Source organism: Haliotis cracherodii, unplaced genomic scaffold, assembly GCF_022045235.1.
Source record: "Haliotis cracherodii isolate W230 unplaced genomic scaffold, xgHalCrac1.p SCAF_5, whole genome shotgun sequence".
Taxonomy (NCBI): domain Eukaryota; kingdom Metazoa; phylum Mollusca; class Gastropoda; order Lepetellida; family Haliotidae; genus Haliotis; species Haliotis cracherodii.
The window spans coordinates 29,638,931-29,656,543 of NW_027266308.1; the positions used below are offsets into that span (position 1 = coordinate 29,638,931).

General features: G+C 41.4%; 1 protein-coding gene across 8 annotated transcripts in view; it reads left to right on the plus strand.

Moving 5' to 3' along the window:
- Window positions 1–17,613, plus strand: part of LOC139443097 (sodium channel protein para-like) — a 115,005-nt gene that overhangs the window by 7,559 nt on the left and 89,833 nt on the right. The window lies entirely within an intron of this gene.

A 17,613-nucleotide genomic window follows, 5' to 3' on the forward strand; every position in this document is an offset into this window, starting at 1 on the left:
TCTGCAACTACTGTGAACCGACAGATCTGGACTTGGCATTAGCAATATCCCAACTTCACGACTTGGATTGTCACTCGATACTTAATACAAATAAACACAAATAAACACAAATAAACAGAAACACGTCTGGATTGGTATTCCTCATTACCAAACAGCGTGTCTGTGCCAGACGTCCTAGCCTATAGTATGTCTTCTGAAGTGTCACAGAAGCAGACGACAATACAAGCAGACGAAACTCCCAGCAGGCGACTTTGCAAACAGGTGACTTCATGAAGCATGTGTTACACGATGTTGATTTGTTTGTTTGTTTGTTTGTTGTTTAACGCCGCACTCAACAATATTCCAGCTATATGACAGCGGTCTGTACATTATTGAGTCTGAATCAGGCAATCCAGTGATTGATATCATGAGCATCAATGCATCAACCAAATCAGCGAGCCTGACCACCAAATCCCGTTAGTCGCCTCTTGCGACAAGCATGGGTTGCTGAAAACCAATTCTAACCCGGATCTTCTCGCATGTATACGGTGCTGAAGCTTTTATTGGAGATATAATCTTATTCTATGTACTATCTACAGTATATTGTGTTTAGGTATGTATGAGGTATTGCAAGCCGATACGTATGGATCCCATTGTATTCTAATAATCACTATCCAGATGCATAAGCTTTGCTTGCCCACTCCAAGGGATTGCGCAGATAAGTGAATTGCAAAACTGAGGAATGCGTAACACTGCAAAATAACCGGGCTTGGGCAAAGCGTCGCCCATTCTCGGGGATTAAGGAACACGCTTGGACAATTCCTTAAATTACGCACGACATATGCTAAATCGGACTATCTCTCCTCTAGTCTGTCATTACTGTTATATATATAGCTGATGACTCACAATAGTGCAGATGCACTGTTAGCGCGTATAGTTTGTACATTCTGTAAGTGGATAATAACTATAAGATACCGAATAAATCATGAGTTTGAATCGGAAATCATCACTTGATAAGGATGTTAATGTCACTCCTTGAAGCCGCAATGTATCAGTTAGTTTTATTCTCACCAAAGAGTACTATTCATATTATGAATACTATTCATATTATGTATGTATACATGGGCATAGTAATGAGCAAAACGTGTGTGACTGGTGTTCACATAACTGGCTTGGTGATTCCTGGCTAAATATCGAATAATGTTGCACACAAGAACATACTGGAAGTTTGTTTGTTTGTTTGTTTGTTTGTTGTTTAACGCCGCACTCAGCAATATTCCAGCTATATGACGGCGGTCTGAAAATAATCGACCAGACAATCCAGTGTGATTGACATCATGTTCATGATCATCGATCCACGCAATTGGGATACGATGACATCAACCAAGTAAGCAAGCCTGACCACCAGATCACATTAGTCGCCTCTTACGACAATCATGGTCACCTCTTACAGAAAGCATGGATTGCCGAAGAGATTCTACCCCGGATCTTCACGAGTCTACTGGAAGTAATAGAAATTGGGTTGTGAACCGCCATTTCTGTAGATGTGGTTATATTCGTTGTCCCTACCTACAAGGCGCGGCGACACTTTAAGGGGGCACATCATTCAACAATGTGTGAACTAGGTGTCAGTGTCTTCTTCTAGCCTAGTCCTCATAAAGTTGTCACATTTCTGGTGGATGACCTTAAGTGAATGCATACAAAGTTGCACTATGCATTCGTAATTGCATGACGTGCATAGGACACTCAAGTGTATTCTTTCACAGCAGGTATGTCTGGCTTGTTGTAGAGCATTAAAATCAGTTGGACATTACGAAGGCATGCCCCGCCGTTGCCAAAATGGCTACTAACGAGGTTGGTGATAATATGCTCTAATATATGTCCAATTGCGATAGACGCAACGATGAACCTGCCCGTGCCTCTATGGCATAGCCTTCTAGTACACCTACATCGACCATGACGTCACCTGCTTAACAGATGAGGATATTCTGGGATTCGGTGCATTGTTATAGGCTCTTGTTGCATAACCAATGTCGGAATCCTGCTCGTTCATGCACGCGTTGAAATTCCAGTTCCAACTGAACCTGGCGCTCATGATGTGAGACCGTACAGTTCCTGTAGATGTATGAATTAGGACCACAGGTCTCAGATACCTGCTCGTCCCCTGGCCCGCGAGTCATGAGTCTGCGTTCCAAGTTAAACAATGCACGCCTGGCCATCGCATATTGATCTTCTCTTGTCCATACAAACACAATGTACACACCAATTATAGTCAGGCGGTTGTTGCCGGAGCGCCCAAGGGGGTCGCTGCCAGACCCACTAGCACCAATGCAATAGTCCGCATCGATTTTAAACAAATTATCGCGATGAAACATCGTGTCTCTTGAGAACATAGTGGTTGCTCAGCGGTTGGGAGTGCATAAACCAACATGGCGGTTGCTAGGTGCCTGAATACCATGGGACATTGGTTGAGCAGCGATGAGGAGAAGTGCATAAGTCACTATGGTTTTGTGATGGGGGAGCTAAATGTGGAGGTTAGGTTGTTAGCTGTGGGTGAAAGTCTGTATGAAGTTCACACACGGGCCGCGTTGGTTGCTAAGCCAGAATGAAGTCGCCGACGAAATGCCCAAGTGACAGTCAAAGGAGTCTTAATATGTCATGACATCTTTGTCGACTTGCGGGGGTGCATGATACAGTAATTGTGTTGCTAGGTGCCTGAATGAGAGATGGTAATCTCATGAGTAGCAAGGGAGTGCTTAAGACACTCTACCCCAGCAGGTCCTGCGCCGTTATGATAGCCTGGTGCCTCCACGTCTGGAGAGATGGTTAGGATGAGTTTTATTATGTATATCAACCGCTACGATTTAGTAACAGGGTGTCATCTCATCTCTTATTGTCATAAATTGATGCTGGATTTCAGTAATCTACTGGCGCAGTACCGGGAAGAATAGTTTATGGACCCATCCTCATAGATGCACATCAGGAACATGCCTACGCTTCACGTTCAGAAACATGAACATATTCCAAGAGATGTCCAGCGTTTGTGCAAGGAAGATTAAAGCAATGGTACATAATTCAATATTGTCATTAATCCCATGGCAGATGCTTTAGACTTGGCTTGTTTTGTGATGTAGGTCCAATCCAGTTCCACTAATTGAAGCAGAGTAGGGTCTGTTCTCCCCACTACAAATAGTCAGTCCCAAAACATCGCCATCGACTTCCTTCCTCAGTTCCTCTTCCACTGTATGTAATATATAAAAATAACTATAACTAAATATGTGATTGGATACAGGTACTATTCAACATCTGAACCATCATAAGATTGAGAATCAAAATGTTATATATAGCTGCTGGGCGAATCAGACATGGCGCTCATTTTGTCCAATCTTGAGAAACGGAGACACGTAATTCATCACATCATGACCTGGGCATATTCATTAATGTTATTGAAGTGACATATTCGAGGAGATAACTGCAGCTCCACCAAACAATCTGTGCATGTTTTTTTTCTGCTGGTGTAAGGGGTTTCTATCTATAATGTTCATGCTAATTTATTTACTTAGGGACGAAATAGGCCGGATGGTTTTGAAATATATTTTTTGGTCCTTAAAAAAACTCTTATGATTTTCCAAAACAAAACAGTTGTTCAGTGGACGTGCAGGATAGACTCATAAACTGTTCTGGTTTCCCAAAGGTTCACGCTCAGAAGACCAAAAACATACAAACACAAAGTACGCACGAATTATAGTCAGTCGGTTGTTGCTGGAGCGCCCAAGAGGATCGCAGCAGCAGTGAAAAAATACTCTGTCACTTTACCCCCAACCCCCACCCCTCATCCCCAAACCCCGGGCACACAATCTCCTTCTTGACTATGCATACTTGCTTACCTTATTGATCCTGTTCACTGTGTCTACACATTCGTTAATAACTCCCAGTAAATACAAATAACATCACACCCACTCTTCATGTAATCCTTCCTTAATATTATTTATGATGTATCTCAAAGTCTCCTTTTACACTATGATGACGGAACTTCACATACGTAAAAGTGGGTGGGTTGATAACACTCCCTACCATTCACAGCTGTCATATTTTCTTTGTCAAGCACAGCATTTACAATAACGGAATGAATATTTTACGACGTCAGTAACGTTCCGTGGCACACTCCCGTTATATATTCATTTCTCAAATCCACAACTGTAAAATCTAACGTACCAAACACCTGGGTTTTGTGACACTCTCACAATGGTAAATATAAAAGAAGTCTGAAAAGGCCATGTTCAGTTCTTGGAAGAAGTGCGAGGATATCTTGAGATCATATTACTTATTCATTGCATCAGTTTGTCGTCATCGATGCAGTCTTAACCAGGGCCGACAGTCCGCGACCCTTGTCACCCACAGCGTGCTAGAAAGCTTGCATTATTCTCTAAATGATGCAAACGGCTACCTACCACAGGCAAGAGTCTTGCGTCATGTTTCGATGTCCGCATGGACATTATCGAGCTCTTTCTTCATCTTGCCCCTGTGGCTGGATGCGCTCCCCCTCCCCCCGCTCCATCGTCCCCCTTACATGGATCAATATCCAGACCTACTCTGTACAAGGGGGATCAGTTGCTGCATCCCCATTGGTGCACTGCTACAAAGATGGCGTTGCTTGACTGTTCATCAGCGAGACGATGGAGATTGATAATGTGACCTTCGCCTTCTGTCGTCACGTCACGAATTCATTCTTTAATAAAATTCACCTTGTGTGAGGCCAGACTTCGTGCCTTCATTGTTTGTGTGTTTTGTGCGGAGCACCTTTACTCATTAGGGTTGCTGGTAGGAATATGTAATTAGTCAGAAAACAGTACCCTTTCATTGCATATTATTCAAGAAAGGCAGCATCGTCACCTTTATGTGGAGAAGTTTATTCGGAGATGTTGGATAACTATTAGATAATCCACGTGGTAATCAAGACAATTGAGGTAGATGCTCGTATTTACAGAACTCTACCCCTCTGACATTGTTGTGATCCTGTTGTTGAACGTGTCAGCGAGAAAGTCGAGCGTGGGCGTCACGAAGAGAGACTCTCCCCAACACTCCCACTCTGCACCAGTCAAATACATTCTCCCATTACTGATTCCGCATCCCCTTCTAGCAGCTGTCTGTATTTCGATGTGGAACTACCTGCGTCATCCACGCATCTGTCGTGTCGGCTGCCTCTGTTTAACCGTCCTGACAGACCTCTGGAGAATAGGCTGCTCTGTGAAACCCTCTTTGTGATTACCGATTACTATATTACATTAAATTCTGCGGTTAATGATGCTATTTTGAGTGAGACATATTCTAAACGTAAAACGATGAACTGTATCGGAATCTATTGAAGGTTAGAATACGTGTTGCATAAAGGATTCAGCCCAAGGGAAAGAAGTATTGCTCTTATTTTGAATTATGTGTAAAGAAGACGATTATTAATGATTTATATTCTTACGATTTTGTATCCAGATCAGGAGAAAATATAACACGACTCCTGATGGTAAAACAATTATAGTAACACAGACCGACCACCGGCCTTAACATGTAAATTGTTTACTTATCGTTTGGTGTTGAGAATTGTTCCTTTGGGCCTGCATTTTATGTTATCCTTCTTTCTGTCTTTTATGTCGTCACTTATTCCTTGTATTTGTCATCTTTCTGACATATTTCTATCACCAAAGTACTTCATCCTTCTGTCACTCTTTCACTTCATTCTAAACACCCATATTGTATTTATCCGCACCTGTCCTACTTTTGTTGGTCGTTCATGACACCGTTTTATTCTCTTACACGCTACCTATCTGCATCTTTCACGCCAACCTGCCTCGCTTTCATTGCCATTCCACCTCTTCCTTGACGTTCTTTTGCATTGTTTCCTTCACCGTCCTGTTCGACATCCTACTGCCATAACCAGGAATATATACCTTTTCCACGTCACCCTTCTGTCCAATCTATCTTGCTCCAGTCAACCTTTCACACCAGTCTTCTGTAGCTCTGATAAGATTTCACTACAAACTCCATTAATCCTCATGGTGCAATGCTCCCTGATATTGTGGCTACAGATCTCTCTCAAACCTGAATCAATTGACGTAGCTACACAACACCATTGTTGAGTGTGGGGGGAAGAACGCAATATTCACTGAACAGTGATTAAATGAGGGGCATTGAAATGGCGCCTTTATCCAAACTGTCAATAAACTACCATTATGCGTCGCAGTTCCAGCACATTTAGCTATTATTAAGTCACCCAGTCCTGCAATGTTGCAAAACAACTGTCCACCTTTGGAAATTGAAATACTTTGTGGATATTAGAAGTTGGTCTCCTTAAGTGAAGCATATTGTACAGAATGTCGTGGATTTTTCAGCATCTTACTTAATGTTTTGGTTTCTTTTTCCCCAATCCTGTATTTGGTGGTATAACCGTATTTTGTGGGTGTCAGCATCCCTAAATAGTTATTAGTATCTTCAGAGGCCTCGGGCAAGGTTCTAAACGTTTAATTGTTGATGTTGCTGATGAGCTTTGCTGGGCTACACGAAGACCCCTGGACATCATGTTATATGAAACGTTGTTTGAACATCCTGTTATTGTTGTACATGTTACTAATTATTATGACAAGAATTTTCGAATTCGAACAAGATGACAACTTATTCACTTTTCTAATTATGTTAAATTATTACATGAACCCGCAAAAGGAAACACACGTTTCATTTTAAACATATTTTCGAGATCAAATGACCTCATAATATATTATATAATTCGTCTAGGGCATTGCAACTGGGAATTTTTGCAGATGTAGGGCATTGCAACTGGGAATTTTTGCAGATGTTGTGCTCAGGCAAGGTAGTCCTTTACATTTTCAGGTTTCCATTTATTCTGTGCCCTTCGTGTATGTACAGCGAGGTCTAATGAACTTGAACATGAAACACAAGCCCTCTCGATGATTCATTCGCGTCATAATCGCATTAAGATTCTAGAAATTGACGAGCCCATCACGCATGGCTTATATGCGGTAGTCCATGGTTTCATCGATTTCAAGGCACATATTGTAACACCATAGTTTGGGAATTACTTATCGAGTGGTGATATACATGGCTATGCCAAACCGCAGGAATCCATACAATGTCATATGGATTTTCCTTCCAGTAGAATCTAATGCTGGTGGACCTGCTGTCGTTGTTGACGCAGATACGAGCCATGACGAGTGAGCGGATCCCTCACAGTAAGAACAAGGCCTGAATGCTTTCTGCAGCTCCATCACGCTTGGGTGCTGTTTCTCTCTGGCTACCATTCCTATAAGGATCCATGTTCTTTCAATTATTTATTCCCTTTCTGCGAGAGTCGACAGAATACATGAATTTCGCATGGAGTTGCTTAGAAACACGGCCGCCGTGTGTCGCAGAGAGAGACTCTATTTGCGTTAGACGTGATGGTGGTTGCGGGGATGCTCTGGAAGCATCTATTGTCTGTGGCTTGAGGCGGAATAGCATCCCACTGTACCATGTCAAAGGATCAGGAGTGTTGACCCTTTAGAACACCTGGTGTCATCAGTCAGTGATCCATTCATATATTTATCACCGTTGTTTTTTTGCCGTGTACACCAATGGAAACTGTTTCGTCGTTTAATCTCTGGCATTGACGTTTATAGTAAAGTGGGGATCAAATGAGTTCGGATAAAAAGTATGTTCATTTTATGCAGAGGGACTCACATGGTTAAAGTCATGGGATTATGGGTAACTTTGTATATATAACGGTTCCGTCAGGTGTACTCTCTGAAACTCAAAAGGATTCGAAAGTTAGAGCTGGAAATTCGTCTGCGAGTGTACACTGATAATAATTAGGGAACATGTATGAACATGTAAGTTTCCAGACCTGTTGAAAAGTTAGCAGTCTGGCAGTGGGGCTGTTTCCAGCGCTGAGTGTGTGTACGCTTCTTAACACACGGCGAAAGGATGATTCAGATGTCAGAAAGAGACATGACTTTGAGAAGTACTTGTCTATTATCGGCAATGCCTGCGAAGAGGTCTACCAATTCTGTCTGCTGATGTAAGCGATGGTGGGAGGATTCCGGTTTCAGCGGTGCCTGACTTAATAACCAAGATGAATTCAATGACGTAGACGAAAGTTCTTCAGTAAATATACATGTTCATTAGCACAAAGGACGCTGACCATTTCACTTGGGCGGGAGCGAGAATGAATATAGAGAGGGTCAAAATAGTTTTTTCCTTTGACGCAATAGTTTCGATTCTCGAATATTCCAGACTGAATGAATCCCATATAGCGGTTTTGTCAATACAGGAAAAAGGTTGCTGAAGAAACACTGCTCTCTGTTTAACCTTATCGAACACAGCGGCATAGTCAGGAGTTTGGTTTAAACGCCACTTAGAGCAATTTTCCAGCCATACCTCGGAGGCGGACACCAAGAAGGACTTCACATATTCTACCAATATGGGAATGAAACCCATCTCTTCTGCGTGTCAAGCCAACGCTTTAACCACAAAGCTACCCCAGCTCCACAATGACATATACTGCTACAACCATTTCCCATTAAGATGGTCCCTTCATCTTACCTTAATTCATGTAATTCGGTTCTTAACTTTGAGTTGTGTACGTTAACTAATCTTGCTTACGCCATGGTAATACCACATACATTGGGATTCATTTACTGAACACCGATGACGAGGGACATTGCCTTCGCAAGTGTTATGTACAGTGGATGTTCAAAACCAATAAGCGGCGGATTAGAAGAGACACAGTGTGTTGGCACTGATTGATGCTTCCGCGGAGAATCTGAAAGTAACGATACTCCGGAGTCTAATTCTGGCCATATAATCTTGCCAATCGTTTCTTCTCAATGAACACTACAGAAATAGCACTTGTGAATCGAAGGTAGCATATGGAATATTAAAAAACCCGCCTTGTTGCAATTAACCCCAAAATAACCAAATTCTTTCTTTTTTTCTAAACAAAATTGAATATTTGGGGATCCAAGGCGCAGCAATAATTATGAAACGTTGGTTATAATGTATGACGTTCTGACTTTCTGACACTTTCTTAGAAAATCAATGCCTTGGTCTCGGATACCTCGTTTTTTTGTGTTCTAATTTTGGATGCTGTTGGGGATATTAGATATCTTATCATTACATCAACAAGCCATTGATCGACTTTTCTGGTACTGGGTCCCTCCTGGAGTCTTATTTTCTATCTAAAAGTGCACCGTAAAAACTTTGTGCCATAAAACATTGATTCTGATTCTCCGTTCATCGGTATTTTTTGTTATATGTGTATTATATTTTATTTATGCGAATAAATCGGTCATAATTTATTTAATATATTCGGAAATGGTATTGTTAATTGTTTCAGGGTGTTTATATTTTACAAATCATAACGCGTTAATATTCATTAAGTTGACGTTCTTAACCTAGTAGGAGGCTTTTTAAAGGAAGTTTATATTTTATCTAAATATATATTGTTATGATATGCTTTCCCCATTGTAAACTATTCGTTGAAGGAAGACTGTGACCCTAACAAACAAATAATTATTTTGTGGCCTTCTGTATGATTTGACATGAGGGTTTATTAAAATAACATTCACAACAGCTGCCTTACACTCGGCAAGTTCCATATTACATTGAGGTTTAAAATCAGCTGTGTTCGATGATTGTGAGTATACCCTGAGTGTATTCACGGCTTGTGTTAATCAATTCAAATATGGTTTTATTCAAGGGTACTGTGTGTTCAAGTAAGGTGTCATTTCAGATTGTGTATTGGCATGTAATATTAACACGGACATGTTGGCAGCAATTGTACAACATCTTTCAAGGTTGGGTTTTTAACAGTCGGCATTTACTCGAGGTTAGATAGTATTAGTGAGAAGTGTCAAGAGACAGCAAGATCATTCAAGGTTTGGGTTTATATGAGATAGACGTTTCTTCAAGGTTACATAGTTTTAGGCTCAAGAGTGAAGAGGCGCAGCGTAATTTCCTTGTCGACAGCAACATCACTCCATCAAGAAGTACCACGACGTGCATGGTGCTGATCGCATTACCAACGAAACACAACTTATTGAGTCACGATATATTTGGGAAGTAGTCATTAGACTGAGTGGGAGGCATTAGCTATGTCGTTGACGTCATCGTCAACGGTATGACATCATCGCCGACAACCAAAGGTCACAAAAAACATGTCTAGAGGCACAATCTTCACTCCGCTTTCATTAATGATCACACTCCCCGTGACAGAAATTTGGTTGGCATTTCACTAATTTGTCAGTCTTTGGTAAACCGCAGTGTCGGCGCTATGCTTTATTGTTATCTTTGGCCTACACACATAGTCAGAATTGTCTCCCTTTACCATGCATTATTATGTAAAGGACGTTGTTTTTATCAAGTCTTATTAGGTTCGTCATTTTTTAAGGTTGTCTTTCGGATATATATTGCCAATCATAATGCATACGTGAATAACTCGCATGTAAAAAACATGCATTCACAAGATTTATCAGCACTCCCAACGTGTTGCTCAGATCATGCATGAGACACGTGGTAGCAGAAAGGAAAACAACGCAAGACGTCGATGGTTTAAGATTACTGTGTGTAGAGCTAGTGATCATTATGAACAGTGCACATGCTCAGACCAACAGAAGTACTACAGATAAATTAGATTTTTACTTTTAATAATTTATGATCGAAATTTAGCAGCCTAAATGTTAACGCTTTACGGCTGTTGCGGCAAAAATAAGGTTCAAACGAAAGGGCTCCATTACAGGTGTAAAGATTTATTATAAATACACCCCTTTCAATACATATTGCGTCCTTAACAAATTCCTGGTCGGGAATATTACCAACTGCCTCCGCTAGCTAGAACCCGGATACCGTCGACTGTGTTGAAATGCATTTGTGTTGTTAAATTGGTCATGGTCGACATCTAGAATTATCGACCCCGTCTCCACCCAGTAATTATATATTTATGTAAGCACATATGTGTTGCAGAACGATTGACATTAACGATGATGAAAGGATTCAGGGTATTGTTGCAATATTGAACGCAGGTTTTCGCGTTCTACTCTCTAAATCCCACTCTACAACATTGAGTTCCATGATCACCCAACAGCCCTTAACTATAATGTATTAACGCTTTAACTTCTTATTCAAAACTATTGGTCTCGTTCTAGCCTCCAAGAATGTTAATACAACCCATTAACAATACAAACACCACTCGGCACTTTGTTAAAAAAGTAGGCTTTTTGTAACCGAATTGGTCAACAAAGAGAACTTTCATGGAGTTAATGAAACGAGCATATATTTTTTCAATTCTTCGCCAATAATCAGCTGGTGTTTGTTCCTTTTCAATGAAGTGGCCAACAAGTTTTCTACCCTCGACGTACGTTTCCACACTTCCTCCGTGCTAACCTCCAGGTCTTTGGCAACTCAATACAGCTCTCACATGAAACAATGCATACTGTGGGAGGAAAAAAAATAGTGGCAGTGGTAGCAGTGCATCGCCGTCGAGCAACGCCGTTCCTTTCTCCCCTGCTCTGAATTTGGTAGCGACCATCGATCGGCTACACGCGCGGTGCCTCTAAACTATTGTAACTTATTGAATATTTATGGCATAGCGTGAGAAATAAAAGGTTCCTCAGACACTCCGTGTGTCGATAATGCAAAATAACTGGGATACACCTTATTTAGAATATGCTTGGGTAGCGAAGTACGGGTAGACTGCATTGATGGGTAGAAGCAGTGGGTGGTTAACGATGGGTAGAGTACATTGTTACAGATGTTTTATCTATATTACGAGGCATCATCACTGGGCATTATAGAGATTGGAGAAACGTATAGAATATATCATAGCTTCTGTATTTCTACTGACACACGCCGTGATTTTGGAAAGATTTGTCTAGACATCACGATGTTCCAGATATCACAATGTTCAGATATTCAACATGTTACCGATATCACAATGTTGCAGATATCCAACATGTTCCAGATATCACAATGTTGCAGATATCCAACATGTTCCAGATATCACAATGTTGCAGATATTCAACATGTTCCCGATATCAAAATATTGCAGATATTCAACATGTTCCAGATAGCACAATGTTGCAGATATTCAACATGTTCCAGATAGCACAATGTTGCAGATATTTAACATGTTCCAGATATTCAATATGTTGCAGATATCACAATGTTGCAGATATTCAACATGTTCCACATATCACATTATTCCAGATATCACAATGTTATAGATATTCAACATGTTCCAGATATCACAATATTGCAGATATTTAACATGTTCCAGATATCACAATGTTACAGATATCCAAATAATGAAGATATTTAACATGCTCCAGATATCACATAATGAAGATATTCAACATGTTCTAAATTTTACAATGTTGCAGATATTCAACATGTTCTAGATATACTCAACATGTTCCAGATATATTCAACATGTTTCAGGTGACACAATGTTCCAGACATCACAAATTTACAGATATATTCAACATCGTATAGATATGACAGTATTCCAGATTATTGGACATGTTTCAGACATCACAATGCTACAGGTATATTCAACGTGTTCCAGATATCAAACTGTACCAGTTTATTCAACGTGTTCCAGACACTATCATTCGTCATTCTCGCTGTATATGGAGATATCATAATTGTTCCATTGTTCGAATAAGGAAGACAGACACCAAACAATATGTCCCTTGCCATTAAATATTCACGAGGTATATTCACAAGTGGTACAATGTATGATTCAAATACAATGTAAATTTGTCATTAGATTTCTGATATATAAGTGGCCGTTATGGAATATATTCCATGGTATCTCGTTAACATGAGAGAGTATGGTTTTACGCCTCTTTTAGCTATATTCCAGCAATATCACGGTGGGGGACGTCAGAAATGGGCTTTACACATTGTACCCATGAGGACAATCGAACCCGGGTCTTCGTCGTGACGAGAGAACACTTTAACCACTAGGCTACCCCCCGTTTACATGAACCTTATTTTCGGAAAATATAATTTCACAAACTTATGGTTAAGGGGAATCGTACATAAGGTTACATTCGGCTTACATAACAAAAAGCATAAATAATTAGGAGGTGGTGATTTTTTGGAACACTGACGACACAGTGATTTTGTCGAGAGATGTTTGATACCCTATTGTAATAAACATGTTGTCTTAAACGCAACTACGATGTTGTTTGGTAGGGCTGTGACTATTATACTCATTGCCTGACATTTAAGATTATTAATTTTAAGCAAAATTATTTTCGGACAATTAAATTTCTATGCGTACCGTCTTGATAAACGAGGTTCGACTTCAGTAAAACGCATCCGCACTCAGTCGTCGCTGAATTGTTTTCCTAAGTGGAACTAATTTGCCTCAGAATCTATCGAGCATACCAAAAACAAAAACTAACACTAACATTGACAGGTTCTTCTTATTTTCATTACCGTACATAATATCGAGAGAATATTATTATCACAAAGTGTCGTTCTGGTAGATGTTAATTGCTTATCATTTGGACAGATTCCATGTTTCATGATGGATAACTCTGTCAACATGATCAGAGGAATGCCACTTCTTCACCACTGTGTAAAACCGGCGGTGTGAGTGAGGCTTGTACACAGATGCAAAGCACAGTCACTCTTATCGCGACGGATGGTAGCAAAGTGGTAGAAGCTGATGCTCGCTTGTACACTGTTACAACTGGACATTTTACAATTTGAAACATTCTGTTGTATTTTCTGTTGACCATTCCTACTTATCCACTCACCCAGTGGCCCACTTACTACTCGACTAAACCTACTTATCCACTCACCAAGTGGCCCACTTACTACTCGACTATTCCTACTTATCCACTCACCAAGTGGCCCACTTACTACTCGACTAAACCTACTTATCCACTCACCCAGTGGCCCACTTACTACTCGACTATTCCTACTTATCCACTCACCAAGTGGCCCACTTACTTCTCGACCATTTCTTCTTATCCACTCACCCAGTGGCCCACTTACTACTCGACTATTCCTACTTATCCACTCACCAAGTGGCCCACTTACTTCTCGACCATTTCTTCTTATCCACTCACCCAGTGGCCCACTTACTACTCGACTATTCCTACTTATCCACTCACCCAGTGGCCCACTTACTTCTCGACCATTCCTACTTATCCACTCACCCAGTGGCCCACTTACTTCTCGACCATTCCTACTTATCCACTCACCCAGTGGCCCACTTACTTCTCGACCGTTCCTACTTATCCACTCACCCAGTGGCCCACTTACTTCTTGACTATTTCTTCTTATCCACTCACTCAGTCGCATACTTACTACACGACCATTCCTACTTATCCACTCACCCCGTCGCCCACTTACTTCTCGACCATTCCTACTTATCCACTCACCCAGTGGCCCACTTACTTCTCGACCATTCTTACTTATCCACACACCCAGTGGCCCACTTACTTCTCGACCATTTCTTATCCGCTCACCCAGTCGCCCACTTACTACTCGACTATTCCTACTTATCCACTCACCCAGTGGCCCACTTACTTCTCGACCATTTCTTCTTATCCACTCACCCAGTCGCCCACTTACTACTCGACTATTCCTACTTATCTTTCACCCAGTCGCCAACTTACTACTCGACCGTTCCTACTTATCCACTCACTCAGTCGCCCCCCTACTTCGCGACCATTTATTCTTATCCACTCACTCAGTCGCATACTTACTACACGACCATTCCTACTTATCCACGCACCCATTCGCCCACTTACTACACGACCATTCCTACTTATCCACTCACCCATTCGCCCACTTACTACACGACCATTCCTACTTATCCACTCACCCAGTCGCCCACTTACTACTCGACCATTCCTACTTATCCACTCACCCATTCGCCCGCTTACTTCTTGACCATTCCTACTTATCCACTCACCCATTCCCCCACTTACACCGAGCAAAGCATCCTTTACAGTTTACAATCTGTTGTTCTGTTCCCTCCAAGATATTGAGTGGTTTGAACTTAATACAGAGCTCAATAACTAAGCCACTGTTTGCTGCATATTAGGTTTCTAGAATACGTGCGTTGGCGTATTCGACAGTATGGGAAGGCAAAACTGAAATTAACACTTGAGATAAATGAAACTTGTCTTCATATTACATGTAAATGTTCATTCCTCACGTAATTTAGAGCCCGCCTCCCTGGTCTAGTGGTAGAGCTAGAGCTAGGTCCGGGGTTTGATCCCCGGCCGCGTCATACCAAAAGATGTTACAAAGATTTTACCTGTTACTCTGCCTGGCCATTGGCATAAATGGGCTAACACATTGACTGGTTGGTGCGGAGTCAGTATACTGTGTCTGAGTGTGGTATTCATGTTAAGGGGCGGTCGGGTAGCCTAGTGGTTAAAGCGTTTGCTCGTCACGCCGAAGACCCGGGTTCGATTCCCGACATGGGTACAATGTGTGAAGCCATTTTCTGGTGTCCCCCGCCGTGATATTGCTGGAATATTGCTAAAAGAGGTGTAAAACCATACACGCTCACTATTCATGTTAAACTGTGCCATGGTACAAGCAGACACACACACGTGCATGCACGTCGTCATATGAGTACAATAATCTTGGACGCGACATTAAACACCATTTCACCTCACCTCACCTCACCACGTAATTTAGATCAAGTTTATAGTAACACGATGAAAGTGGTTACAATGGGTACGAGCATGACACGTCTCTACATAAAATACACACACGGTTCTTAGTCCACCTGAAACCAAGGCGAGATTTGCTAGTGTATAATTATGAAATATAAAACGTCAACGCAAGAGAATAACCAGTCTCGATTATCCGCCGGAACAGATTTCAACGCAAAATGGCGGTGAAAATCATATGAAACGATCACTGAAAATCATTGATGACACCATGTGTTCGCGAAAAGGGTAGACGCATGTTAACTGAAGTAAGTGAGAAGTTGAATATATGCAGTATGTAATATTCTAGCAATATCAGGGCAACATGCAGTTGTTAAGTGTCGTTCCAGCAAATCTAAATGAGCAACGGGTTACATACAGTCAGCCAAGTCATACACTGTGACCAACAAATCCTCAAGAAGCGGGGAACTAACAATACACATTTCAGCGAGCGCAGAGCCTACGTAAGTAGTACAGCCTGTGACTGGCGATCGCTGACTAGAATGGAGATGACATTTAAGCCGTCAATATGTACTGTCTAGATCAGGCTTAAGTAGCAGTGACATCCCAAAGGGCCAACTGCTCATCTCTGTGAAGGGCACTGTATTTATGAGGAGATACGGTGTCCCAATCGTGCAAGGCACCTCAATTCACCCCCCAAAGTGTCCCTTTGACATGCCAGAATCCTATGATCATGGGTTTGAATTTCCAGCTTTGCTTGATTATGATTGTAAATTTATAAGCACCATAACCGTGGGTTTCATCAAAGCCTTAAAAAACAAAATCTGCAAACGTTCTGGCTTTTCTCCAACATGAGGCTGACACACCATGGTGGAACTGAAACACAAAAGGATGTTCAACCAAAGTCAATCACTCCTGTTTGTTATAATTTCACATGGTATCATACACGGAGGCGAATAGGTCTATAGTGAGTGAGTGAGCTGGGTTTAACGCCGCTTTTAACAGTATCCCAGTCATATCGCGGCGTGTCAGTGTAATGTGGGAGGAAAGCCCGAAGTGATGCAGGTCTCAGACGTTTACCACTTCGGTGAAACCCACGAGCACGGGTATGGTGCTGACAAACCTAGAAACATAATCGGGGCGAACCGGGATTCGAACACACAATCACAGGTTTCTGGCGTGCCCAGGGGACGCAACTCTGCACAGCGAATTGCGGCGCCTTAGACGACTGGGCCACCCGTGCCCCCTATTAGGTCTATTAAGGACGTTGAAGTAGACTCCAGATCGTCCATGCACCCCATGTTCCTGTAGACAAATATTGTACATATAGGTACTTGCAGACTGGTTGTAAAAGACTAAGTCACCATACTTATCTGACTTGCATTGTATCGACACAGCATCACATGCCAAACTGTGAAGACGAACGTGTGATACCTTGATTAATACGCTGATAACAGAAATAGGAAAGTGGGAAATTGAGAACCGATTTCTTGTCTCTTTTTAACCAAATTTCTTCATGTATTTTTTACATGAGATAATTAAAACTGGTTGTTGAATATCCTTTTCAAGATTAAAAAAAACAGAAAGATGAAATTGAAATAATTTCATGCATGGTGTTCTTGGTGAGACTTAACCTAATCATACCTTGCATGTCGGAGTGCATTGACGTCAAGATGTCAATCGCATTAAGCCCCAATATATTGCATAATTATAGAATACATGCATACCCATGCGCCTACCAACGAGTTCCTCATTAAGGTGTTATTGCCGGCTTACCCTTTTCGCGAACACCTGGTGTCATTACTGATTTTCAGTGATCAATTCATATAATTTTCACCACTATTTTCCGTTTACCTTCCATAGTATCAGTTTCGGTAGATATTTGGGACAGATTGTTCTAGCGTTAACGTTTTGAATATGATTATGTAAATGTTTTTTCGAATAGATA